General features: G+C 53.1%; 1 pseudogene across 1 annotated transcript; it reads left to right on the top strand.

The window, feature by feature from the left end:
* The first annotated feature begins 177 nt into the window (after positions 1-177).
* LOC147912452 (uncharacterized) lies at positions 178-25,069 on the top strand (annotated as a pseudogene). Its single transcript, XR_015549851.1, has 6 exons — positions 178-204; positions 8,247-8,475; positions 8,593-8,765; positions 13,321-13,407; positions 16,047-16,125; positions 16,925-25,069. The product of XR_015549851.1 is annotated as an uncharacterized LOC147912452 (transcript).
* Positions 25,070-26,480: the final 1,411 nt, after the last annotated feature.

The following is a 26,480-nucleotide window of genomic DNA, read 5'->3' as shown; positions in this document are numbered from 1 at the left end:
GGAGCAAGAGGCTAAGACTGGAGCGCCCACCAGCAGAGCCAGACAAGCCCCCGAAAGGGAACTGCATCCCTGCAGCCATTTCAGAGTGGGCGCTGGAGGTGTTTGATTGGCTTCGAAAGGAGACAGCGACCTTTGGAAGGCAGAAGGAGCTGGGGACGCTGTGATTACACCGTCAGCATGGCCACACTGGAACAGAGACCTCAGGTAAGTCACTTTCCTTCTCTGGGTCTTTGTCCATCTATAAAATGGCCTTCCGAGAGGCCTTCCAGAACTGCAGCATTCAAAGCTTCGAGGTTTCGTCATTCTTTTGCAAACAGACATTGAGGGCCTGCTGTGTCCGACCCTGTGCCAAGCCCCGGGGACGCCACGGTGGAAAAATCAAGCAGGTTTCTCCCAAGAGGAATCTCACAGGTTGATTGTGGAGTGTGTGTGTGTACAACAGACAGCAAATGAATATAGAATCCAAAACTGAAATCAGCCCTGAAGGGGAGAGCCAGGGGTCAACCAAGGAGTGTGTGTAACTGAAGGACTTGACTTCTTTTTTTTTTTTTTAATTTTTTGTTTATTGCAGTAACATTGTAAAAATTTCAGGTGTACATCGTTGTACTTCTATTTCTGCATGGACTACATCATGTTCACCACCAAAATACTAATTACAACCCATCACCACACACATGTACCGAATTATCCCTTTCACCCTCCTCCCTCCCCCCTTCCCCTCTGGTAACCACCAATCCAATCTCTGTCCCTATGTGTTTGTTTATTGTTGTTATTATCTACTACTTAATGAAGGAAATCATACGGTATTTGACCTTCTCCCTCTGACTTATTTCACTTTGCATTATACCCTCAATGTCCATCCATGTTGTCACAAGTGGCTGGATTTCGTCGTTTCTTATGGCTGAGTAGTATTCCATTGTGTATATATACCACAGCTTCTTTATCCATTCGTCCCTTGATGGGCAGTTAGGCTGCTTCCAAGTCTTGGCTATTGTGAATAACGCTGCAATGAACACAGGGGTGCATGTACCTTTGCAAATTGGTGTTTTCAAGTTCTTTGGATAAATACCCAGCAGTGGAATAGCTGGATCATATGGTAGTTCTATCCTTGATTTTTTGAGGAATCTCCATACCGTTTTCCATAGTGGCTGCATCAGTTTGCACTCCCACCAGCAGTGTATGAGAGTTCCCTTCTCTCCACATCCTCTCCAACACATGTTGTTTCCTGTCTTGTTAATTATAGCCATTCTGACGGGCGTGAGGTGATATCTCATTGTAGTTTTGATTTGCATTTCCCTGATAGTTAGTGATTTTGAACATCTTTTCATGTGTCTGTTGGCCATCTGTATATCTTCTTTGGAGAAATGTCTGTTCAGGTCTTTTGCCCATTTTTTAATTGGGTTGGTAGTTTTTTTGTTGTTGAGATGCATGAGTTCTTTATATATTTTGGAGATTAAGCCCTTATCAGAAGTATGGTTTGCAAATATCTTCTCCCAATTGTTAGGTTGTCTTTTCGTTTTGTTGATGGTTTCCTTTGCTGTGCAGAAGCTTTTTAGTTTGATGTAGTCCCATTTGTTTATTTTTTCTATTGTTTCTCTTGCCCGGTCAGATGTGGTGTTTGAAAAGATGTTGCTAAGACTGATGTGGAAGAGCGTACTGCCTATGTTTTCTTCTAGAAGTTTCACAGTTTCAGGTCTTACATTCAAGTCTTTAATCCATTTGGAGTTAATTTTTGTGTATGGTGTAAGGTAAGGGTCTACTTTCATTTTTTTGCATATGGCTGTCCAGTTTTCCCAACACCATTTGTTGAAGAGACTTTCTTTTCCCCATTGTATGTTCTTGGCTCCTTTGTCAAAGATTAGCTGTCCATAGATGTGTGGGTTTATTTCTGGGCTTTCGATTCTATTCCATTGATCTGTGTGTCTGTTTTTGTGCCAGTACCATGCTGTTTTGGTTACTATAGCTTTGTAGTATATTTTGAAATCAGGGAGTGTGATACCTCCAGCTTTGTTCTTTTTTCTCAGGATTCCTTTAGCTATTCGGGGTCTTTTGTTGTTCCATATAAATTTTAGGATTCTTTGTTCTATTTCTGTGAATGAAGGACTTGACTTCTAGCCGGAGGTTGGAGAAGGTTTCCGGGGGGTGACGAGGCTCCGGCAGGGCTGGGCTGGGCACCCTGGGGTTGGAGCAGGAGCTTGGTGGGGGACGGGTGTGGCGCCGTCAGCAGGGGTGCCAGCCAGGGAGGCGTCTCGCAGGTAAAGGTAAAGAGTTTGCTTTTCATCCTGAGACCAGAGGGACATCACTGAAGGGCTGTGGGCAGAGGAGTGATGAGGTCAGCTTTGCATTTCAAGAGTCTTCTTCTGGCTGGGAGGAGGGAACAGATTGGAGGGGCCTGGAGTGGAAGCTGGAGGTCCCAGTAGGGGATGGCGGGGGGCTGAGACTGCGGTGGCAATTGGTGGGGTGAGCATGACTTGGTGGAATGTTCGGGAGGATACACTGATGGGGCCGGGGCCTCTGGGTGTGAGGCTCTGCAGGGCTCATCTCCCCCTTTCCAGTTCCTTCCGGCCCCATCTCCGGCCCTGCCAGTGTCTGCCCCTGCAGGAAAAGAGATGAGGTGGGGAGGGCGGGGGAGGCGGCGGCTGTGCTGGTGGCGGGGGCCTGCGCCTTTCTCTGGGCAGGGCAGTGAGAGGCTGCCCGGCGCACCTGCTGGGGCGGCTGGAGGGCTGGGGACCAGGTGCGGGGCATCTGGAGGGGGTCTGCATGCAGATGGATAACGAGACGGATGGATGAGAGCAGCACACGCTCTGCCCCCTTCCCTGTTGTCTGGACACAAAAGCCAAGACAAAGCATCAGCAGGGACACAGGACACCGCCGCGCAGGCATGCCCACATGGCGCACACACGCCGGAGACAAAGGAGAGGCGGGCGGAGGCACATGCACGCAGAGCAAGGGGTGCGGGAGGGGGAGGCTCGCGGGACCTCTGGCAAGGCCTCCTTGTGTCCAAGCCTGGCTCCGGGCACCGAAAATGAAGAGGCTGGGGACACCAGTGGGCCCCGCACCTCACCAGTCTGACGGTCTTTCTCGAAGGAAAACAGATCGTGGACTCAATGATAAAGACAGTGACCATGAGCGTGGTGTGGGGTTGACGCTGACCTGTATTTAATCAAACCAACAGCATGAACACACGTAAAAACGAGCAAGTGCGTATGTGTTATTTACACGTTTGTAGACGGGGTGGCGTCTGTTTAGTTTCTAAGGCCCCTTATAGTATCTTCCCAGGAATAAGAACTCCAGGTCTTGGAGAACCTCTACTGGCCCTTCCAACAGAGAGAGAGAGAGAGAGAAAATTTACTGAGCCCATAATGACTAGGCCACATGATTTCCAGGCTCAGATCACTTAATTCTTCTGAAAGCCCTCCGAGAGAGGTCATGTTATCCCCATTTTCAACAAGAGGAAACTGAGGCCCGGGGGGTGAAGTTCCTTGCCTGACGTCACATGGCGAGTAAGGGGCAGAGGTGGGATTCAGGCTCAGGTCTGCCTGACTCCCGCGTCCATGTCTTGGCTGCCCGCCTGGATGAAAAGGAGGCAGAGAAAGGAAACAAGACAAAACGCCAGGTGGCAGAGGGTCTGGCAGTCCTTAGTGGGCTCCTCCCCACTACTTCCGCAGACAGCTGGAGAGAGACAGATGCCTGGTAATGTTTGGACACCTGGATACAGCTGTGCCTGAAACCATTATAGCCTTGAACTTGTTTTGGCCCCTCGAAACTGAAAAGGTCCCAAAACATAGTGATCGACAGAGTTATACTTATTCTTGTAATTTTCAGTTTCAGTACCTGGGACAGGGTCTTTCCTTGACCTCAAAAACTAGTTGGGTTGCTCATGTATGCCCCCTGAACGTCCTTCATTATGACGTGGATCATAGTGACTTATCTCTCTCCCCGACTAGGCTGTGAGCTCCTAGAGGGCGGGGCTCTGTCTGTGTTGTTCACCATCTTATGCCAGGTTGGCATGTAGGTGTGGAAGCCCTGTGACTCCCTGCTGCCTGCTTCCTCTGGCCAAGGACATGTGTTTGGTTTGTGCCTGGGGCAGCCTGGAGGTGGCTGATGTGCAAGGAGCATCCTTCAACCATGACGGATAAGAGTTGGTGGGTAAGTAGCCCACTTCCTTGACCGCAGGTGGGATGACTCAGGTGTGTCCCACAAGATCTCTCAGAGGACCTCAGCAAGACTGAGTCCCACTTATCCACAACAACTTGCTTATTGTTATGGATTGAATTGTGTCCTCCCAAATTTGTATGTTGAAGCCCTAACCCCCCAAGTGACTGTATTTGGAGGTAGGATCTTTATGGAGGTTTTTCAGATTAAATGAGGTCATAAGGGTGAGACCCTAATCCAATAGGACTGAGGTCCTTACAAGAAGAGGAAGACACCCCAGGGTGTGTACACAGAGGAAACGCCATCTTCCAGCTAAGGAGAGAGGCCTCAGGAGAAACCAACCCTGCTGGCACCTTGCTCTTGGACTTCCAGCCTCCAGAACTGTGAGAAAACAAATTCCTGTTGTTTAAGCCCCCTAATCTGTATAGCAGATGAATACACTCATGAACGCACCTATTCTGGCTTTCTCCTCTTCCCTGTCTCCCTGCTCTGCTCCCTTATCAATGCTTCAGGGGGAGCTGGAGGGAGCATGGGAGAGCACTCTGAACAGTGTCGGGTGAGTGGGCAAGGGGTCAAGTCATTGCATCTGAAGGGGATTACAGGGGCAGGGGAATTCTGTAGCTGCAGGGGATTGTTGAAAGGCACATTCTTTGTGGGCCACACAAACCCTGCCCTCCTCTGTTAGACAAACACACCCTTCTGAATTCGGGTTGCCCCACCCTCACTCTGGGTGAGGATGGCTGCTCTGATGAGTCAAAATGAAATTTTCTATCTGAGTGAGACTGGGAGTGGCTTGCTCAGAGAACAGCTGTCAAGAGAGGAGCTCCCCTGAGGGGTATATATCCAAAACAATCGAAAAGGAGGACTCAAACAAATCCTTGTGCACACACGTTCACAGCAGCATTAGTCACAATCGCCAAAAGGTCGAAACAACACAAATGCCCACCAATGGATGAATGCATGAACAAATCGTGCTACGTATGATGGAACATTATTCAGCCATAAAAAGGAATGCAGTACTGGTACGTGCTACAACATGGATAAACCTCAAATACATTATGCTGAATGACATAACCCGGAACCAAGACGACAAATATTGTATGATTCCATTTATATGAAAAAAACCAGAATAGGTAAATCCACAGACACAGAAAGTAGATTCACAGTTGCCAGGGGCTGGGAGGAGGAGGGAATGGGGAGAAATTGCTTCAGGGGTGTGGGGTATTATTTTGGGGTGATGACAATGTTTTGGAACTTGATAGAGGTGGTGGTTGCACAACATTGTGAATGTGCCAAATGCCACATTTGTACTCTTTAAAGTGGTTAGTTTTATATTATGTGAAGTTCACCTCAAAAAAAAAAAGAAAAGCACAGAGGTCAATGAGTGCTCAGCGGCACCCAGCGGGCTGATGGCAGGGTCGCAACTGGAACCCTGGCCTCCTGGGCCACCCTCATTTCTCTAGGGATAAAGAGAAACCTGAGGCCCCTCTCCTGGACATGTCACCAGTGTCAGAATTGCCCTGAAAATCTTGGGCTGTGAGGCAGTACCAGGAGCCACAGACTCTCCAGCTTGCAGACCCTCCCGGGAATGGGTGAGGTGACCACCTGGTCCAGCTTAGAGGAGCAAACTTTACTCTGAAGTGATCTTCAGTGTGATGGTGCCTCCTCCTGTTGCCATGGCAGCTGACACTCCATAATAACCGGCTCAGGCCATTTTCAAGAGAGGCAGAAGAGAGAACGTTGACGCTTCTCATTGGGGTTCCATCTGGTGCTGTTGTCTGGTGCTGCTTGGGGGCTCTTGGGGCCCAAGTTAGCCCATAAATGTCACTTGGAAGATGAGAGCGAGTTGGTGATTTGTGGCGAGGATGACATTTACTATCTTGGGGTGTGCTCTGCAATGTCCTGGGTCTGCCTGCAGGGTAAGATGAGGGTCAGAGTTACAGTGATGGGGAGACAAGAAGGATGCCAGCTCTAGCTATCCAACTAGACGGGGATCCCAAAGGAGGCGGTGGTAGTGTCCTGAGCCTCAGGGAGAAGGAGGAGGCGCTGCGGGTCCCTAACTCTCCCCAGGAAAATGGAGGACGCTGGGGAGGTTTTGCTCCCCACAAAGGCACTCGACAGATGGATGAAAGGAGGGCAGAGGACCACCTGAGTTCCCCAGGAGAGCCAGTTTGGGCTACCCATGACAAGGAAATGTGCCATGTTGGAGAACCGGGGTGGAAGACAGCAGGCAGGACCATGCTGGTTTTGGTACCTGCTGGACATGAGGTCTGCCCCCTCGTTGCATGACTCAGTTTATGGCTCACTCTGCATCCACTTGAGTTAGATGTGGTCCCTTTGCAGTGAGCCCACGGGAACTTCTAATGATCACTTCCTTTCCCCCCCTTTTCCTCCCACTGCTCTCCTCGAAAAAATATCTCTAGAACCAAAGACACTTGGAAATACCATCACGGGCTCATTATTGTTCATCTTTGAGAAGCCCTAGGAACAGGAGAAGTGTTGAAAATTTGGGAGTGGGCAAGTACCTTGATTTTTTCCAAATGGAGATTGGAAATAATGGACTGATACTCAGAAGAATTGGGGAGCAGATTATGGAACCGGTGGCTTGGGATTATTTAAACAAGCAGGGAGCGACCCCTACGCATCCCCTGTGTTCATTCAGAACACGTCTGTGAGACCCCATTGCCTTTCTTGCTTGTGCTCTGGTGATGCAGGGGAAAGTTGTAGACCTGGTCATGCCAATGTCTGGGCAGTACTGTGCCCGCGTCCCATTTTGCCTTTTCTCTAACTGTTCCACATGAGTCTTACTTCTCCGGCAGGACTGCCAGCTCCGCCAGGGTGGAGGCACTACCTGGGGCCTCCCTGGGACTGTCAAGTTTCCTGCGATGGCCTTGGGCTGGGCACACTGGAAATGTGCTATACGTTTGTGGAATTGGGTTTTCTGGGGCTCCCAGAAAGACATGTGCTGTACAGAGGACAGCTAGTCAACTTGAAACCTGAAATGGTGAGTTTAAATCCTGCCTGGGTCCCGTACAGTGGCAGTGGGCAGCACTCTTTGCCTCTCTGAACCTTAATGTCTTTGTCTGAGCAATGAAGATGATAAGGAATACACACAGAAGTGTGAAATTAAAGAAGATGTCATAGTATTATAATAATAAAAATATGTTTTGAGGGCTGGCCCAGTGGCTTAGCGGTTAAGTGCGTGCGCTCCGCTGCTGACAGCCCGGGTTCGGTTCCCGGGCACGCACCGACGCACCGCTTCTCCGGCCATGCTGAGGCCGCGTCCCACATACATCAACTAGAAGGATGTGCAGCTATGACATACAACTATCTACTGGGGCTTTGGGGGGATCAAAAATAAATAAATAAAATCTTTAAAAAAAAATATGTTTTGAGCCCTTACTAAGTGCCAGGCACTGTTCAGAGCATCCCTCCCCCCCAAGCATTCCAGAATTTAACCCACGCAACCCTATGAGGTGGAGTCCATTATTATCTCTACTTTATGGAATAGGAAACAGTCTCAGGAAGGGTGTGAAGCTTGCCTAAGGTCTTCTGTTAAGGGACAGAGCTGAAATTGATACCCAGGAGAGTTTGGTTATAGAGGCCACTGGAATGATCTAGCACAGCGGTTCTCAAGCTTGAATGTGCATCAGAATCCCCTAGAGTGCTGGTTAAAACGCAGATTGCTGGGTCCCAGCCTAGAGTTTTTGATCCCGTAGCTCTGGGGTGAAGCCTGAGAATTTGCATTTCTAACAAGCTCCCAGGCGATGTTGATGCTGCTGGTCTAGAACCAGCTCTAGAACCACCGCTCTAGGACCACTTTCTAGCATCACTGCTCTAGAAAACAGTAGGTACTAAGGAGAGGGCAGTTGAAAGAAATAAAAGACCAAACCTATAAAAGTCGTTAGGCCAAGCGGTGTGGCGGCATCGTACATGGGCATGGAGTCACAGACACGGGCTTAAATTTTGGCTCCTCCCTAACCACGTTCCCAGCCAGCAGGGTTAATTGAGAGGCATACGCGGAGGCCGTGCGGGTTGAGCACCGGGTACTCCAGGACCAGTCTCTTCCGTCCTCTTACGCCCGGGTCCAGGCTTCCGCTCCCGGGTCCGCGGTCGCGCGCCATCCGCGCGCCCCGCTCCATCCCTGCGCGCTCCGCAGCCCAGTCCAGCCGGGCAAGCGTTGCCATGGCAGCGCCGCGGGCGGGGATGCGGGAGGCTGAGCGCGCCGCGGGGCTCGCCCCTTTGTGCCGCGGGGGCGGCGGTGCGCTCCCCCGGCTCCCGACTGCATCCGGTCCCCCGGGCCCAGACCCCGAGGAGGGGGTGGGGTGTGGGGTTGCAGGGGCGCTGGGAGGCGGGAGGAGGGCCGAGGCGAGGACCAGGGGTGGGGCGCCTCCGCCCGCCAGCCGCTCCCGCATTAAAATTTCATGGGCGCTGCAGCAGCTACAAAGACGACGCCGGCTGCGCTCGAGGGACCAGAGGGAGGGAGGCTGCGGACGAGTGCGGGGAGGAGTTTGCGATGGGAGGCGCTTGCAGGGGCTCCCCCAGTTCTGCGCTGTGAGCCCGGGCACAAAGAGCCCTCTGCACTCGCGCCGCAGGACCGCCGACCCGAGGTAAGCCGCCGCCCCATCCTAAGAGCCCTCCCTCCCCAAGCGTCCTTGTCCCCGCGCCCAGAACAGCCTAATTCCCCGAGGTTGGGGTCGACGGTAGGTCCCAGGGTCCCAGGCAGGGCTCGGGGGATGGCAAACGCTGCCTGAAGTGCCCCTCATTTGATGGATGAAGAGCTCTCCAGCTCGCAGCTGTCAAATGCAGCCAAGAAGCGGGCCTGGGTGGGGCATGAGACAGGGAGAGGGGAGGATGCGCTGGGAGTCCAGGGCGGATGGGGTCCTGCAGTCAGGATCTGAGGGGAACAAAGACCAGCCCCCCATCAGACAGACATGAGGGGGCCCCCGGACCTTCTCTGTCCACCAGGTTAGCAGTTAACTGGCCAGGGCTTGGACAGAGCCCAAATGGTCTCTGAACTGGGGGTGGGGGTGGGGTGCCTGAGCCGCCTTCCCTCACAGCGAGCCCAACTCTCCCAGCGCCGGCCAATGCTCCACTTCTGGGACTCAGATTCCAGATGTCCGGCGTCCTCTGTGGCTCCGACGGGATGGCGAGAGCCGGAAAACCACCTTCTTCGGGAATAATAATGACATTGATAATGATCATCACGATAATCAGTTTATGGAGAGCTTGCTCTATGCCAGCAACGTGCTTAGTGCTTTGCATGTTATCACAACAGTCCCACGAGACGGTAAGAACTCCATTTTAAAGATGAGGAAATCGAGATCCAGAGAGTTAGGGACACGTCCAAGGTCATACAGCCAGTGATTTTGAATCCAGATATGTCGGACTCTAAAGCCCATGTGACATCCCTAAATAGGTCTGGGAGGGGAAGACCCCAGAACTCACCAGCTCCCTTCCCACCTCTCCTCCTCTCCAACACACTCCCTAGAGAGGCTGGGAATTCGGGAGGGAGGAGGCCAGATCTCCCCTCTTCCCCAGCGGAGGGCCCTGAACTAGAGAAATTGCTTCTCCGACTGTGCAGGGGGAGACCTGGGGGCCCTGGATTCCCCACCCGCATCCCAGTCTCAAGACCAGTGGCTGCGGTGCGCCCGGGTTGCTGGCGCGCACACCCCACTGCAGTGGCGCGGCGGAGAAAACGCCCCCACCTGCTGCTGGGGGAGGCGAGGAGGGGGCAGTAGTGCGGGGAGGGATGGGGAGAGAAAGGAGAGATTATGTGCGGAAGCGGCTTTGTTTTTCTCGGTGCCGGCCTCCGACTGAGGGCGGCCCGTGGCAGAACCTCATTCTGGACATCCTGTGCTTTACTTTCCAGAGCGCATTCCCATTTGGGAGCACCCAGGAGTTTCGAGTTGCCGGGGCTGGGGCGGGGGCAGGGTAGGGATGAGTAATTGCTCTTGACAGACAGGGAAACCTGAGGACAGTGGTTCTCAGACTTTAGGGGCGTTGCTTCAGATACGCAGATGTCCAGGCCACGTGGCCAGGGGATGAGTCAGCGGCGCTGGAGTGGGGCTGGGCATCTGGTAGTCTGCTCAGACCCTCCCCTCCCCCTCCTCATGCAGGTGGTCAGACATCGGTTGAGAGAACAGTGCCCCGACCTCTCTTCCCACCGGGAATCCAGAACCACATAGCAGTATGGGCAGAATGGTTTCCTCGGGGACACTTGACCAGCGCCTAGCTTTGGGTGGCACTGAATTCATCCCATGCTGGGCTTGGTTAATTTCAAGTTGAAAGAATTTTGCAGTAACATCCCCTATGCCCCCCATGCCCACCTACTTTATTATTTAATGACCCTTGCCACTGAGAAAGGTTCTGAAATCTACCCTACATCCTTCTTGCTGCGTTTTCGTCCTCTCTGTCCACTCCTTAATAGAGCAGAGAGCTTAAGTCTTCGGAGTCTCCAAAGGAACCACAACTCTTTACCAAGAGCTTTAGAAGAACCACTCTTTATGCCTGCATTGAAAATGAGAATTTTATAATTTTTGGTAATTTTTAAAAGCATTTAATAATAAAATACATGATAATTGTAGAAGATTTGGAAAAGACAAAAAAAAAAAAAAAAGAAAGAAAGAAAAAAAGAGAAGAAGATGCCATAGTTTCATCACACAAGAATAACTACCATATTTACTATTTTCATGTATTTCCCTCTGGTATATTTTCTATTACTGAAAATACTAATCGAAATTGTACTGTATGTATACTGCTTTTAAAAAGTTACATCAGATGTGTTTCTCTGTTTTTATGCCCTTTGCAGAAATCATTGTAAGAGAGTTAGTGTTTCACAGAGTAGACAAACACGCTCTACTCAGCTCCCTGTTATTGGACCTGCCGGTTTTTTCCATTTTTTGTTTTACATCTTCATTTTTATGGTCTGTTCTCTGGATCTGATCCATGCTTCCACCCAGGGCAGGATTTGCTCTTCGAATTGATCACTCATCGAGGCAGTGTGGCGTAGTGGAAAGAGAAGGGATTGAAAGTTACACAGATCTGTGTTAGAATCCTTTTCCCCACCTACTCTCTGTGTCAGCCTCAGTAAGGAATTTCCCTTCTCTGAGCCTCAGTCTTCTCATCTGTAAAATGGGGATCATAAACCCTGTTTTCAAAGGCTGTGGTGAGGCTATGAACCAGCGAGTGTAAAGTTCCCGGTACCCAGTAGGTGCTTAATAAGGACAATGCTGCTATAGTGCACCCACTGTGTACCGGCCGAGTTCCTTACACGGCCCCTGAATCTTGTCTAGATACTTAGTTATTTGCTGTTATTTGTATGGTATTTTATTTGTGTTGGTTCCTCTCCTGGGTGATCCTCGGGCTGCTGGAGCAGCGGTGTTTCTGGGGCACCGGCTCCATTGTGCAGGTTCAATGGGCTGGTGAATCACTTACAGGCTAGTCCTTTGTTCTGAGGGGTCCTTCCTCTTGTCTCTGTGGCTCGGCTCATCTGTCAGCTGGAGCTCTGTGGAACAATAGCCAGAGATACTCAGAAACACAGGCAAAGGCTGGCTGAGGGTGACATCTGTCCCTCATCCCTCTCCAGGCTGATGGGATCAGACGAGGCAGGCGTCCACTTCTCCCTTGCCGTGCCAGGTGGGCCCCTCTGGAGGCTACTGGATGTTATGGAAGGGCAGGAGAGGCTGAATTATTGTGGATTCAAGGGTGTGGAGTAGATAATTAATAATAACCAACTCCTGCTACCATTTAGTAACCATTTGCCAGGGTTCTTGCTGAATGCTCCCTCATGGAGACACCACGATGAGGCTGGGAGCTGGGCATTACAGATGAGACACTGAAGCTCAGCGAGGTGAAGTGACTAGCTCAGGGTCACACAGCAAGTTAGTGGCAGAGTCGGGATTTGAACTTGAATCTAGAATAACTCTGAAACCAGTGTTTGTAACTACTACTCTCCTCCACCTCCTCTCCTAAAAGTGAACTTAGTCATTTGCCTCGAGACCATGGAAGCAACTGGAATAAATGGATCTGAGATGGTTTAGCAATCATGGGTCAGTTTCTTCATAGTAATAGTAATGCTGAGGACCACAGTGTTTGCGTTTACACATACCTTCCTCGAGTCTTTTCGCACTGAATCCCCACCCCCACATTTGAACATGAGTCTTCTGCCCCTTCGGGGGTCAACAGGTCACCGTACCCCGAACCTCAGTTTCCTCAACTGTCAAATGAGGACAAAAAAACCCAACTCATTGTTTTGTCAGGTAGGTAAAGGTGCCCCCAATTCGCATCTGTTCTCAGTCAATGTTAGCTTACCTTCCTTTCCCTACTCCTTGCTTGTCTTCCTGCCCCCCGCAGCTCAGAGATTCCTCCGTTTGGAGGAGATTTGAATTTCGAAGCTCCTCTTTGGTGTACGTGTTGGAATTCATCCAGAAACAGTGCTGTCTGCTCCTCTGCAGAAGCCTCTCTCTCCCTCTGCGTGTCTCCTGCTCGTGCCCCACACATTCCTTAGTCCCAGGAGCTTCCTCATCTCTCCGCACTCACTCATCCAAAGCAATTTAGGCCAGCGTCTCCGGTATGCCTCAGCTCTCTCAGCAGCTATTTTATTCCAGAGTCAGGGAAAAAACCCCAAAACCCAGAGGGATCCTAAAATGCAACCACATGCACATTTCCCTGGCAGCTGTTTGTCCGTTACCAGGAGCTGTGCAGAGAGTTTAGGGGGAGAAATGAAAACCCCGTGGATGGTGTTATGAGCAGTGTGGGCTATAGTAGTAATAATAATGTAAGAAAATAATAGAATGCAAGCTAATAGATGAAATTTATCATCCCATGTAATCCTCACAACAGCCCTGTGACGTGGGCACCATCATTCTCCTCATTTCATGGGTAAGAAGACAATTCCAGAACGGCAATGCGCTTGCTCAGGGTAGCAGAGCAAGACAGGAATTCACGCCAGAGAGCCCGTGTCCTTTCCAACGCGTTAGGATGTTTTCGTTGGCACTGGCCCGACCAAGATACCTCCCGGTTTCCTGTTTCGCTTCTGATCTGCATCTGAGGAGATCAGTTTTGGCAAATGCTGTGACTTCAGAACAGGACGCTGGCATCCATTCCCCGACGTGCCCGCGGGTACGTATTCATTCCACTACCCTCTCTCTCTCTCCATGACAGCTGGAGGCATCTTCCTGCCCACCCATGTAGCTCCAGACACGTTCACGTGGCCGCCATGACCCTGACAGCATCAAAAGAGTGACCAAGGTGACTCTTCCTCTCCTTCTGTGCACCCCGGGGACGGCAGACACTGGCTTCCTGCTGTGTGGTCAGGTCCACCACGAAATCCATATGTGCGGAGACCTCCTGAATCTCAGAGGTAGGCGGGACCTCTGAGCATCCTCTGGGGTCCAGTCCTTCAAGTAAAGCTTCCCTGATGAGGCCCCTGACCTTGGCTTGAAGTGGGGGGGGGGGTCCATGTAGGCAAATGGGAGCTGAGATGTCGGAGCCCTGGGGCATACAGAGACCACCAGGTCTCTATAATTTACGTACAAACAATGCACCCATTTAAAGCATACATTTCAATGTGTTTTGATAAATGTATACACCCGTGTAACCACCACCACAATCAAGATATAGAACATTTCATCACCCTGAAATGTACCCCCGTCCCTTCCAGTCAATCCCCTCCCAGCCCCAGCCAACCACTGACCTGTTTTCTGTGACCATAGAATAGATTTGTTTTTTCCTAAAGTTCCATTAATATGAAATCTTTTGTGTTTGGCTTCTCTTGCTCAGCATAACATTTTTGAGGTTTATACTTGTTATTGCATGTATCAGTAGTTCAACCCTTTTTTGCCTGACTTCACTGAGGCATAGTTTAAATATCATATAACTCACCATTTCAAGCACAATTCCATGATTTTTAGTAAATTTACCAAGTTAGGCACCCATCACCGTAAATCAGTTTTGGAACATTTCCACTGCCCCCAATAAGATCCCTCATACCCTTTTACTGTGAATCTCCCTCGCACAGTTAATCCCAGACAAGCACTAAGCTACTTGCTGTCTCTGTAGGTTTTGCCTTTTCTGGACATTTCATAAAAGTGGAATCATACAGCGCCTGGTCTCTTGTGCCTGGCTTCTTTCACTCCGTATGATATTTCTGAGGTTCGTTCACGTTGTAGTATGTATCAATAGTTTGTTCCTTTTTATTGCTAAGTGGATTTCATTATATGAGTGTGTTACAGTTTTTATCCATTCTCCAGGACAGGGGACTTTAATTTGATCTGTGCTTTCTAACTGGGGTATGTACACCCCCCGCCCTGGGGAGGCATCTAATGCCCCAGCATAAAGATGGCCCATATTTCTGGGACATCAGTGTTACATAAAGATTTACTCAAAGGTTAAATCATTCACTGGTGAAAATAATTTTTGGAACACTTACTGTGTGGCAGGTACTGGCTAAGCCTTTGAGAATAATTAACTTTGAGCCACACGTTGGGTATGTGGGGCTGGGAGGCCATAGTTTCCTCCAGGTTTGTCTGACCTCAAAGCCCTTACTTTCTTTTCTACCCTCCAAGCTGTCAGCTTGACCCAGGAGCTAAAGTTTCCCTTGAAACCTCCATTGCCTTATTAACATCAGGGATTCAGGGTCCACAGGGCCAGGGCGGGGGGTCATTGTGGTCAAACAGTGCTCCTCTGAGCAGCCCAGGGTCTGTTTACAGAGTGCAACAAGTTCCTGGGACGGAGGAGAGAGAAGGGAATTTCTGGGTTCTTCAGGATGTTCGCGACCACACCGGAAGCAGCCTTGCAGATAAGTATTCAAACTTACCGCAGCCTGAGGGCCAGCCTGCCCTCTCCTGGTCTGTGCAGGAAAGTGCAGTATCCCGGAATCCCCACGGGAGGGGAGACATTGGTGATACAGCTCATTTGCGTTTCAACCTCTGTTCCACAGAGAAAGAGTTTGTCCTCATTTTCTGGGGCCCCAGAAAGGGTAATTTTCCTACCCCACTTTTGGCATCAGGCTAGTATTTTATAAACTCCACCACCAGGAACTTCTGAGAGCTGAGCTGAATGACTTCACCTTGAGCACCCGTGGAGCTGGTGTCAGAAGGAGGCTGGGCACACCTGGTGATCTGGGCTGGCCCTTCTCTTCTCACTCTGGCCCTTTGTGATCCTATTTATAAAACTTGGCTGGGGCTCCTTTGCCTGGCAGTCAAGCGGGGACCTCAGCACTGTGCAGGTAGGGCACATTCTTCTCAGTGTAAGGGTGTGAGTGCATCTCCGGCTCTGGCCCTGTGCCCCAAGTCCTGGGTGCTGACAGCAAGCTCTGAAAATACGCGAAGAGGGCCCTGGACTCTCCTGGCGCGGGTCTGCCAGTCAACAAAGATAGCTTAGCTGTCACCAAAGGCAACGCCTCGGGGATGGTCCTGGGTCAGGCTTAGTGAGCATCTGAGCGGGGGCCAGAAAAATAAGAGGCTGAGCAGAAGGGCCCCTCCTGTCTCCCCTCCACCGCCTCCAAGAATGGGTTACTATTGTGCACCTTGGGTGAAAGTCAGGTCCCACGGTCCAGAAAGACGGACAGACTCCCCAGGGCTCCACAGTATGGCAGAGCTGGGACCAGAACTCCCAATTCCTGACTCTGTTCAGCTGTCGCCAAGCTGAGTCTGTCTCACTTTCTCCTGGGTCCCATTCTGCTGTTGTTGGGAACAGGGAGGTGTGTGAAGGGAGCCCCCTCCCCGCCCCTAGGACAGTCTGGGGTGGGAGGAAGGGAGGTGGCGGGTGTGTGTCCCGGCCCAGCCTCCCTGGCTCCTGGGCCTTCTGAGAATTCTGGCCAGACTCGGGCTGGGGAGGGGGCCTGGGTGCGGTTTTCTCCTGCGGCATGGCTGGCTCTTGTCTTCTAGGATGGGCCTGTGGGGTCTGCGTGGGGAAGGAGCTGGGAGCCGGGCCTGGGCTGCCAGTGTGTTGGCTGGGCGCTGCCAGGTAAGCATGGGGACAGAGGTTCCATTGAGCTTAGCAAAGATTGTCCCCCCCAGGACCCTCCCCAAGCCCAGGCCTGGCCAGAACATCTCTGCTCCTGAAAAGAGGGCCCGGGAGCCAGGTGGCTGGAAGGCTTGTTCTGAGCAGTCTTGGTGGGGGCGAGCGGGACCAAATCAGACCACTGTGGGTGGGTTCATGGCAGAGATTTCAGCTCGTTCCTTCACTCAGCACAGACGTGGACCCAGCGCCTTCTCCCAGCTAGATGCTGAGGATCCGGAGGTGAACACCACAGATGTGGCTCTGCCCTCTCAGATCTTCACGTGAGAAGGTGCTTTAGCACAGTCTCTGCGAGGGAATGAGCTTCCCGTCCTGGGAGGTGTGCATGTGTGCGTGTATGTGTGTTGGGGAAGGGAGGTGCAGAGGTCCCTTAGGGGGAATGTTGTAAAGGGATCCTAGTCTTCTCAGGACTCTGAAGGCCCTTTCTGGCCACCTCAACCCCTGTCCTTCTCCACCCACGATGCTCTTGGGGCTGGCTCTGGCCTCCCTTTATTGCTTTTCTGTCCCCTGGGCTAGCCCTGCCAAGGTGGGGCATTGGCTTCCATCACTTCCTCTCTCTTCCTAAGTTTCTCCTGAAAGGTATTAGTGTTCAAAGCCCTCACCCTCACACTGTCTAGGTGTTGGGGCCACAGGAGGGAGACTGGGGGTCTCTGAAGGTATGCCCCCTCGGATGTGGGGTTAGGCTGGTGTGGGGGAGAGCTGGGGATGGGGCTGTGCCCTCCTCCTAACGCGCTGTCTCCTCCAGGCAGCTCTGCCCAGCTGCATCTCCAGGACTCCTGCCTGGTCTCCTCTTTGGAGCCCGGGTGACTCTGGACTCTGGTCACGATGACATATGGAGCAGCCTTCAGTGGTTTCCTGGAACCTTGGACAATTCCCTGAAGACCTTATCCTTCCCAACTCCCGAGATGGAGCCTCCTGTGGATACAGGCCCCTCCTGGTCGGAGCTCAGGGCCTGGCTCTGGAGGACAGCTCGAGGGGCGTGCAGGAGGCCGGCAACCCACCGTCCCCTCTGCACCTGCCTGGACCTGCCTGCTGGGCCTTCCTGTCCGGGCCTGGAGACCGTCCTGGCCCCGTGGGGATTCATTCCTCCTTGCGTCCCTGCCGGCAACCAGACAGAGCTCGGCCCCGGCCAAGGCCCCACTGACCATACCCTCCCCACACCGGGTCTCCAAGGACCCTCCAGGACAGGGGCGGGAGCGCGGGATGGGAGTCGGGGAGGAGCTGCAGTGGGAGAGGGGCCGTCGCAGCTCTGGGGGCGCAGCTGGCTGGAGTCTCTCTTGCGCCGTTTGCTGTGTGAGTGATTCTCATTTTGGGGGTGTGTTTTGGATGGGGCTTGTCTGTGCTTCTCCTCTTCCTGAAGGTCACAGGGAGGAGGCAGCCAGGGTCGGGGGGAGCCCGGGCCTCCCTCTAGTGTCGGTGAGTTCTGGGAGGGGCAGATGGAGGGGAGAGGGTGTGCTGTCCTGAGAGGGGAGGGCTTCCCAGAGATGAGGAGGCCCAGGCCAGGGGCGCTCGCAGGAAGGAGACAGACACTGGGCCTTGTTCCCGCCGTCCAAAGGGAATGGGCTGGAACCAGCCTTGCCACATGGCTTGAGGGGTCCCCCCAAGCCCGATCTCAGACCCCTGCTCCTTGCTGCGCTGGTCCTCAATTCTGTCCTTGGGGCGCAAGGGCAGGCAGGGCGGGCCCCACGTGTGTGCAGCTCCCCACCACACTCGCGGAGTTACTCCTGTCCACCTCCCCATCCTCCCCTCGGTCCAGCCCCTCCAGGGGGCAGTCCCCGTGCTTGCACAGGAGCAGCCGTGGCCTTCCTTAAGAGCCCTCGTCATTTTCCCAGGTTGAGGAGGGGGCCTGTGTTAGTCTGCTGGGGCTGCCATAACAAAATACCACAGGCTGGGGGCTTAAACAGCAGAAATGTATTTTCTCACAGTTCTGGAGGCTGGGGGTCTAAGATCAAGGTGTCAGGGGTGGTTTCTGGTGAGGGCTCTCTCCTTGGCTGCAGGTGGCACCTTCCTGCGGTGTCCTCACATGGCCTCTTCTCTGTGCACACGCGCGGAGCGAGAGAGGGTGAGACACAGAGAGAGAGATCTGGTGTCTCTTCTTACAAGGACACCGGTCCTATTGGATTAGGTCCTCATTTAGCCTTAATTACCTCCTTAAAAGCCCTGTTTCCAAATACAGTCACATTGGGGTTACAGCTTCAACCTATGAATTTGGGGGCACACAATGCAGTCCATACAGGTGGTCCCCACAAACATGGAAAGCGGGAGCCATGCCCTTCAGAATCCCCACCCCCACAGGGAGGGGAGAGAGGAGCACAGAGGTTTGGGAAACAGAAGCAGAGTGTGGGAGATACTGTGCTCGGGTGGCCCTCGGTGCCTTGGGGACACACGGAACGGGCTGGACCCAGTGCAGCAAGGAGGACCCCCCCAGGAGAGGCGTGTCCTGGGAAGAGCCCGGGCACTGGAGCCCAAGGGTGTGCTCTCTGCTGACCAACCTCGGGCAAGTCACCTCACCTCTGTGCGTCCAATTTCCACTCGGCAACAGGAGCCGTCTGCTCGCCTGGTGGGCGCAGGGAGGTTTCAATGAAATCACCTGCAGACACAGTGCTTGACTCTTAGTAGGTGCTCAGTAGACGCTCCCATCCATCTGGGAGTTCAGATTTAGAGCTTGTCTATTCTGGGCGCTCTGGACTGTGAACTCAGCATCTGCCATCCGGAGGCCTTTCTGATCGGCTCTTCTCCAGCCTATTTTCTTAACATCCCTCTCTAATCAGCTTGTGAAAGTGGCTGAATTTCATGGCCTCCATAGTAGCTCAGAGTGCTTCCTGGGGTATTTAAATTCTACCCCTGTCATCAGAATTGAGCACTTATGGCGGGCCCTTCCCTGTGCTAGTCCTTTTGAGGGAATGTAGGTGAAGGTCTGGCCATGCCAAGTGGGAGACAACCAGCTCATGTGGAGAACTGGAGAATGGGGATAAAACAGTCCACTGAGGCACAGGCTCTGAGTGCCTGGGGGTGGGAATAAGATCCCAGAGAGGGCTGCCGCAGCCTGGACAGGCTTCCCGGCAAGGCTGACCCAACCAGGACCTTGAAGGATGAGAAAGATGTGGCTTAGCTGAGAGCTTCCAGGGGGAAATTAGAGCAGAGAGCCCCATAGTAAGTTCTAGGAGATATCACTGCTCTTTAAAAAAAAGCGAGTTACATTCTGCAGAATTCTGTAGTGCAGGACTTATTAGAACCTTTAAAATGCTAATGGAGATCATGAATATTCAAGGCCAGAGGATGATGTGTTCCCCCCAGACTTTACTGGCAACAGAACCCTTTTCTTATGGAGCATCACTTAGAAGTGTGGGAGATGCCAGGCTGGGAACACTCCAGCGGTGATAGGAGGCTCAGGTGCTTGGTAGCATCGGCTGGAAAGGCCGCAGACCAGGAGGGGCTGGGGGGTCTTGGTTCCAGGAGTCAGGCGAGCTGTCTATGCAGTTTTGGTTTGGGGGGGAGGGCAGGCCAGTGGTTGCAGTGGCCAGAGGCCTGGCAGTTGGTGACAGAAGAGATGTCCAGTGGCCATGGTGGTCCCGGGGCATCAGCCTGTTCTGGGAAGATGCTGGTGTGTGCACGTGTGCGTGTGAGTGTGTGTGCCTGAGTGTGACAGGATCCAGCCTTCTGGGAAGGGGCTGACCAGAACCAGGCAGGGGGTTTCCAGGACAAGTAGGGTCTATTTTCAGGGGAACCGAAGTGTCTGGGAGGAGGGCCTTGAGGCCCACAGCCAAGAAACAGGGAGGGAAAATGCTTTGGGGAAGAATGCATATGGATAGGTTTGATTCTGGTGGGGCTGAGGGGCTTGGAGGCAGACCCCCTGCCCTGGTCAGGCCTGGCTTCCTGGCTGGTGGGCGGGAGGCCTCTGGAGCTGCAGCTGAGGGGCCGGGGCAGTGTTGCATGGTGAGATTAACCTACTAACCCAGGGCTCGGCCGGGACGCTGTGGCGAGTGATGAGGTGCCTGGCCTTCTGCCAACCAACTAACCCACTAACCAGGCCCGAGCATGCCCTACTAACACCCGCAGCCAGACCCTACTAACCTTGCAGCTCATGGGCCTTTCAAGGGGCTGGGACGTGGGGGCAGACGAGGCTCCGGAAGGCCCTGCCCGTGGCCTGGGATCTCTGTGCAGACCCACGTTCCAGGACAGGGCATGCCAACAGGACTGGCCACCTCCGCCACTTCCTGCGGGGCGGCTTTGAGCAAGTGCCCTCACCTCTCTGAACCTCAGTTTCCTCAGATGGGGGTCCCGACCTTTCCCTCACAGACTGCAGTGAGGATTCCCATGAATATAAAGGTCTCGGCACATGGCAGATGCTTAAAAAAAAAAGGAAGGGTGGGCGTGGGAGGCCCAGAAAACCTGGTTGATCATGGCCCCGGCCTAGGCCCTTGTCCCTCTGGGTGTTCTGCACACAGACCCTTCTGCCTGGGGCCAGACACTCGCTTCAAACCCCTAACCGTCTCTTCCCCACCTTCTTCCTCCTCCTCAGCTTTCTTTTCTGTAGGCAGCTCCTTTGTTCGATTACTAACCCGTCTAACCCGGGGTGCCCACCTGCACCCCGATCATCCCGTAACAAACTAACAGACCTGCGTGTGTTCTTCCTTCTCTCCTAGTGACTCCCGCGTGTGTCTGCTGAGGTGCCCTGTCCGCTGGTGTGTGCTCTGACTTACTAACCCAGCCTCTACTAACCCCGTTTTCTCTTCTTACTAACCCCAGCCCTGCCGAGCTCTGGGCCCCCCTGGGGGCTGGTCCCCATCCTTTTGGCAAGCAGATGTCCTGGGGCGAGCTCTGCAGACAGACGCCCCAGTGGGCTGCTTGTGAGTTCAGAGTCCAGGGGGCCCGGTCTGAGGCAGGGGACGGCCCTAGTGACCACGCAGGGGCCCAGAGGAGGAGGCGGTCATGCGGATGCGGGAGGCGGGCCTCCGAGCACGAGCATCCTTCCTCTGTGCGGAAGTCTGGCTGCCACTGGGAGTGGGCGGGGCCAGGGAGCCCTCTGGGGTGTGAGTGTGGAGGCCTGTGGGGCTAGAGTGGGGAGCACCGGGGTTTCCACGGGCGCAGAGACCCGGCCCGCGCGTCCTTTGGAGGGACGTGTGGGTAGAACTTTCTCTACTGGAAAGTGATGGGTAGAGGTGAGGTCCCGCACAGGAAGTCAGGGGGGGGTGTGTGTGTGTGGGGGGAAGGGGGTGTGCCCTGCACCGGAAGTCAGTAAGCTGAGACTTCTCTACATTGCAAGTCAATGAAAGGGTTTTTCACACGCTGGAAATTACTGAGTGGAGCATTTAGGGCAGGAAAGCAGCAAGAGGGGGAAGTCCCCATATTTGAAGGATGGAAAGAGGGGCGTTTCTGCCAGAAGTCAGTGAGGGGAGTTTCCAGCCATATCACAAGGCATGAGGAGGAATGCCAGGAGATCAGTGAGTGGGGCCTCTCCCACAACTGGAGGTTGACTAGAGGTCCTTCCCATACCTGAGGATGCGGACCGTTTTTCATACCAAAAGTCACTGTCTCACACTGGGAAGCTTGAGGAAGCAGGGAGGAAAGATGACCTGCCCGGGGTCCGGGGTTTGCGGGAGGAGCAAATGGGAAGCAGAAGTGAACCCCAGGGGCCCACGGGGTCCTGCAGCTCCTTGGGAATTCCGGCCAGGAACTCAGCCCTGGGTCCCTGTTGTGTCCCACCCACACCCCTGCTCCAGCCGGCCTCCCCCAGAGCCCGCCAGCTGCTGAGCCAGGGCCACACCTGGGGGTGATCCAATGCCTCACCTCCAGTAGGCACCTCGGTCTCTCTGAGCTACTCTCTGGCTCCCTTGCACTAACTCTCGCTCTCCCCCAGCTAATCCCTGCCTCGCCCTGGCTGCCCCGGGGCTGCCCACTAACAGCCATCCCTGCCCGTCCAGGAGTTCCAGGCTCCTGGCCTGGCTCCGACCGGCTCTTAATTAACCTCTCCTTCACCTCGACTAACTCCTGCCCTCCTGGTCTGTTCCTTTCAGCAGAAACTAATGGCTTGTGGACTTCCTTCTGACTAACAACAGGTCTAACACTCCTCGTTACTATTACTATTAACAGCTTGGATGTCGGCATGGCTGGGACGGGGCTAACGCAGGTTTGGAACGTGATGGACACGGGGAGAGGTGCGGCTAGTCGTGCTGGCCTTGCTGACTGCTCTGGGCAGAGCAATCTGAAGTCAGTAAGGACGGCAGTACTCTAGAGGAGGTGCAGGGCTGGGTGTGGCCCGGGCCAGATGGAGGAGTGGTTGCCACTGAGGTGAGGTCAGAAGCATAGTCAGCCTTCCGAGGTTTTGGCTACTGGACGTATCCTATCGACCCCTCATAATCTGCGTTTGGGTTAGGGTTCTTGTAAACAATAGCCTCATATCTGCAGTAGTCCAAACGAGTGGATGCAGTTCTTACAGACCTCAGAACGCCCGTCTGGTGTGTACAGAGGCTATGCCATTATGTATGCAATCACCAGTCGCCAGGCCAGGGCCTAGAGTCGTTGGTTTGGGGACTTTAGAGTTTCAGAACCCCTGGTATATAAAACTTTAGCTAGGAATATTCAGAAGGGTCATAAATCCATCATCCATTTATACCTTAGTGTAAATTAGCTCAGGTTCTTCTTCTATCCTCTGTGCAATTTAGCGGCACTGACGGATGAGAGTTTGGCTGGAAGGGAGTTTGGATGTCTCCAGGGCTGCGGGAGGTCCTTTGGGAGCAGAGAGGGGGAGCCACAAGGCCAAGGGTTCCTGGGTGGGGATAAAAGGTGGCCTCAGGTTGAGGGGGGATGGGAAGAGGGGCCTGTTTTGCTGGATCCGTCTGGTAGTCAGGGTCTGTGGGGGAGGGCAGCTCATGGCAGGGCCAGCAGGATTGGATCAGCTCAGGGACAGGGTCAGAGGCCAGCCTGGAGGTCTTGCAGGCAGGTTGCTTGGGTCATTGAATGCGGGTCTGGCGTGGAGAGCATCTCCGATAGCCACGGGCTCGGAGCTAACCGGGTGGAGCTGGCAGTGAGGCCTGAAGGGTGGTCCAGCGAGGCCTGAGCCGGGAAGGGAAGAAGAGAGGAGAATGCATCAGGCAGAGCTTGGAGAAGGTGCATTGGCTGCTGGCAGGGACCCAGGATGGGGTAAAACCTTCACTGGGGAAGCACCTCCCTGCCGCCCTCTAGTGGCCGCCTTGTCCCATGTCACTCAAAGCAGGAAGCTCCGAGGCTTCCCATTCCAGGAGCTCCTCTTCATTCAACTACAAAGATTTGATGCCGCTGAGGACCTACTGTGTGCCCAGCACTGCTCTGGGTGCTAGGACCCACACACGGGTTTTCCCATCATGATTTGCATACAGCTCAGCGGGAGAGGTGGAGAAGTGAGCAGATAATGCAGTGAGATGGGTGCTGTGATGGAGGTGGTCGGGCTGTGGGGACACCTAGGAGACAGACAAGGACGATATGCCCCTGCTCTGTGCCAGGCGCAGTGCTAGGCGTTGGGGTGAGTGGTGATTAAACACCGTCCCATCTTCAGGAGGCTTAATGCTAGTGTGTCAGGTGGGTGCGGGGTTGAGGGGGGTTTAGGCAGTCAGGGTAGACTTTCTGAAGAGGGAGACATTTAAGCTGAGCCCTGGCTGGGCAGTGTGTGCTGGGGATGAGTTCCAGGCAGCAGGAATGGCAGACACAAAGTTCCGGGCATCAGAGAGGATCGGAGAGATTCTGGAAGGTTCGTGGGGAACGTAGCGGGAGACAGACAGGAAATGAACGAGTACCAGGCCATGTTGCCAGGCAGTTTATCCCAAGGGGGCCATGGATGTGATCTGAGGAGGGAAGACGTTGCATTAGAGTTTTAGGCTGACAATTAGGCTATTTCAGCTCAGGTGGAATTCTGAGGTACTTATAATGAGTTCTGGTCAAATTTTGGATAACTGATTAGAACTTCTTGAAACTAGGAGGACCCTTAGGTTCATGTTGAGATAAGCAGGATCCATAAATGCTTGCCCCACTTGGAGGTAGTTCTGCAATGACTGGAAAGCAAAAAGGGCTGTGTTCATGCCAGGCAGGGGCTTGACGGAGGTGACAATGACACCTCGGAAGAGGAGCAGTCTCGAAAGCATGTCAACTCAGGCCCTGGTGGTATGCTGCTTCCGAAGATGATCCAAGGGGCTGTGGCCACGGGTTGGAAGTCTGCAGGAGAATCTCACTGGAGAGGGAGCCCCTTTGGCCTGTGTGGGTACAAGGGGGACACACGAGTGTGGAGTAAGCTTCCGAGAGGCTGATCCTGGTCCTGGGGAGGGGGGTGAAATATGTCTTGGGGGATAACAAATCTTCTGTCCCTATGGGCAGAAGGATCGGGACCAGGCCAACTTTGAGATGATGGTGGTGAGATTCTAGGATTCTGTGTGTGAGTGTGTGTGTGGGTGTGTGACTGTGTGTCCTTGACTTAATACCCCGGGAAGCCGAGCCCAGGTAGGCACACTCTACACCCTGACCCAGGCCTGCTGTGTTCACTGTGGCCTTGAGTCCATTGCACATCAAGCTCGTTAGGAGCAGGACCTCATGAGCTGGGGAACTGACCTCCCAGTCTGAAGAGGTGTCTTGATCCTTTCTTAATAGACTACATGGAGGGTGTGGCCACTGTGGATTGCGCCTGGGTGCAGTGCTGGCGCAAATGGTGACACAGAGCCGGGGGGGTGCCTGGGGTGGGGGACTGGTCCCATCCCAGCAGAGGACCCCAAAGGCCCTCTTGAGAGTCTATCCAGGGACCCATTGTTTTATTCTAACAGACCAGAGAAGACATTTTCCGTGTTGTTGCCCTCTGGGGATGCTGAATGTGGGGACAGAAATTCCACTGTAGATTAAAAATCAGATTTTTACATGGATCCATCAATGGAGTGTGAACTTGACTTTTTGTTTTCACCCGTGAATACAGTTTTTTTTTGTTTAAAATACCATTTTGATATTAAAAACCAATTCATACCCAAAGGATGACTGTGGATTAGGAGGTAGAAGGATGCGTAGTTTGGAGGAGAGGGGGGAGCCAGTGGCATTTTCAAGGAGCAGGAGTGGGCTCTGTCAGCCTTTTCTCAAGACCGTGATTTTAGAAGTCAGTACAAGAGGGTATTTATTTTTATTTTTCTTTGTGAGGAAGATTGGCCCTGAGCCGACATCCCTGCCCATCTTCCTCTACTTTATATGGGACGCCGCCACAGCATGGCTTGATAAGCGATGCATTGGTCCGTGTCCAGGATCTGAACCTGCGAACCCTGGGCCGCTGAAGCAGAGTGCGCAAACTTAACCACTACACCACTGGGCCGGCCTCACTATATATTTTTTAATAGCACTACTTTGTGCCTAGGACAGTGCTTCAGAGAAAATCCAGGTTCTTACTGCCAGGAAGCTTATACTTCACTGCGAAGGCAGAGTTGCTTGGCGACAGAGAAAAAAGGAGAAAGAATTTAGCATGTGGTGGTGAAGGGCTGGCAGATACATGGCACATGTATTGCCATTCCCCCTTCCTGCACCCAGGACAGACATTGCTAGTTGATCACTGATCTCTCTTTGGGAACCTGGATGCAACTTCAGGATCTTTCTCACAATAGTGCCCAGTGTTTTTCAGAGTCAGTCCTAGGACTGAGATTCCTGACAGACCTTGGTTTGAACCCCAGCTTTGCCACTTACCTGCTATGAGATCTTGGGGATAATTCCCTTTCTCTGAGCCTCCATCTGCTCTGTAAAATGAGGACAATACTCTCACCTGGTAGGACTGTTGTCAGGGCTCACAAGAGAGTGTTCCCCCAGAGCTGAGACAGAGCCTTATGCCTCACGAGTGTTCCCCCGAAATCTCGTTCTAAGTTAGCATCAGATGGGGGGCTGGGCACCAGGGGGGCTGATGGAGAGGAGATCACGGGGAGGTGAGGTGAGGGAGGTGAGGAGGGGCAACAAGGGAAGGCTTCCTGGAAGAGGTGACACATGAGGGAAACCTAAAAGGATGGGGAAAATGAATCAGTTGGGATAAAATAGCCATGGTGGTGCAGGGTATTTGGAATGGCTCCCCCAAGATTCATCAGGCCAGTTCTGTAGGAGATGGGGATACGGATGGTGGGGCAGGCAGAGTGGGCACTCCAGAGGACGTTAGATTGAGCTAAGAGGTGGAGGCTGGGCTGCACAGCAACGCTCAAGGTGTGATAAGAAGAGTTGGGAGTCTCCTAAGGTTGGCAGAACTTGAGGGCCAGGAGAGCCAAGTGCCTCCCGAGGGAGAGAGGAGGAAGAGAGGCTGATGATCTTGGGGAAGCTCTGGA

Source organism: Ceratotherium simum, chromosome 35 (genome assembly GCF_057802395.1).
Source record: "Ceratotherium simum simum isolate JZ-2026a chromosome 35, ASM5780239v1, whole genome shotgun sequence".
NCBI classification, from domain to species: Eukaryota; Metazoa; Chordata; class Mammalia; order Perissodactyla; family Rhinocerotidae; genus Ceratotherium; species Ceratotherium simum.
Note: the sequence above shows the minus strand (reverse complement) of the source record. Positions and strands in the feature narration are given on the sequence as shown.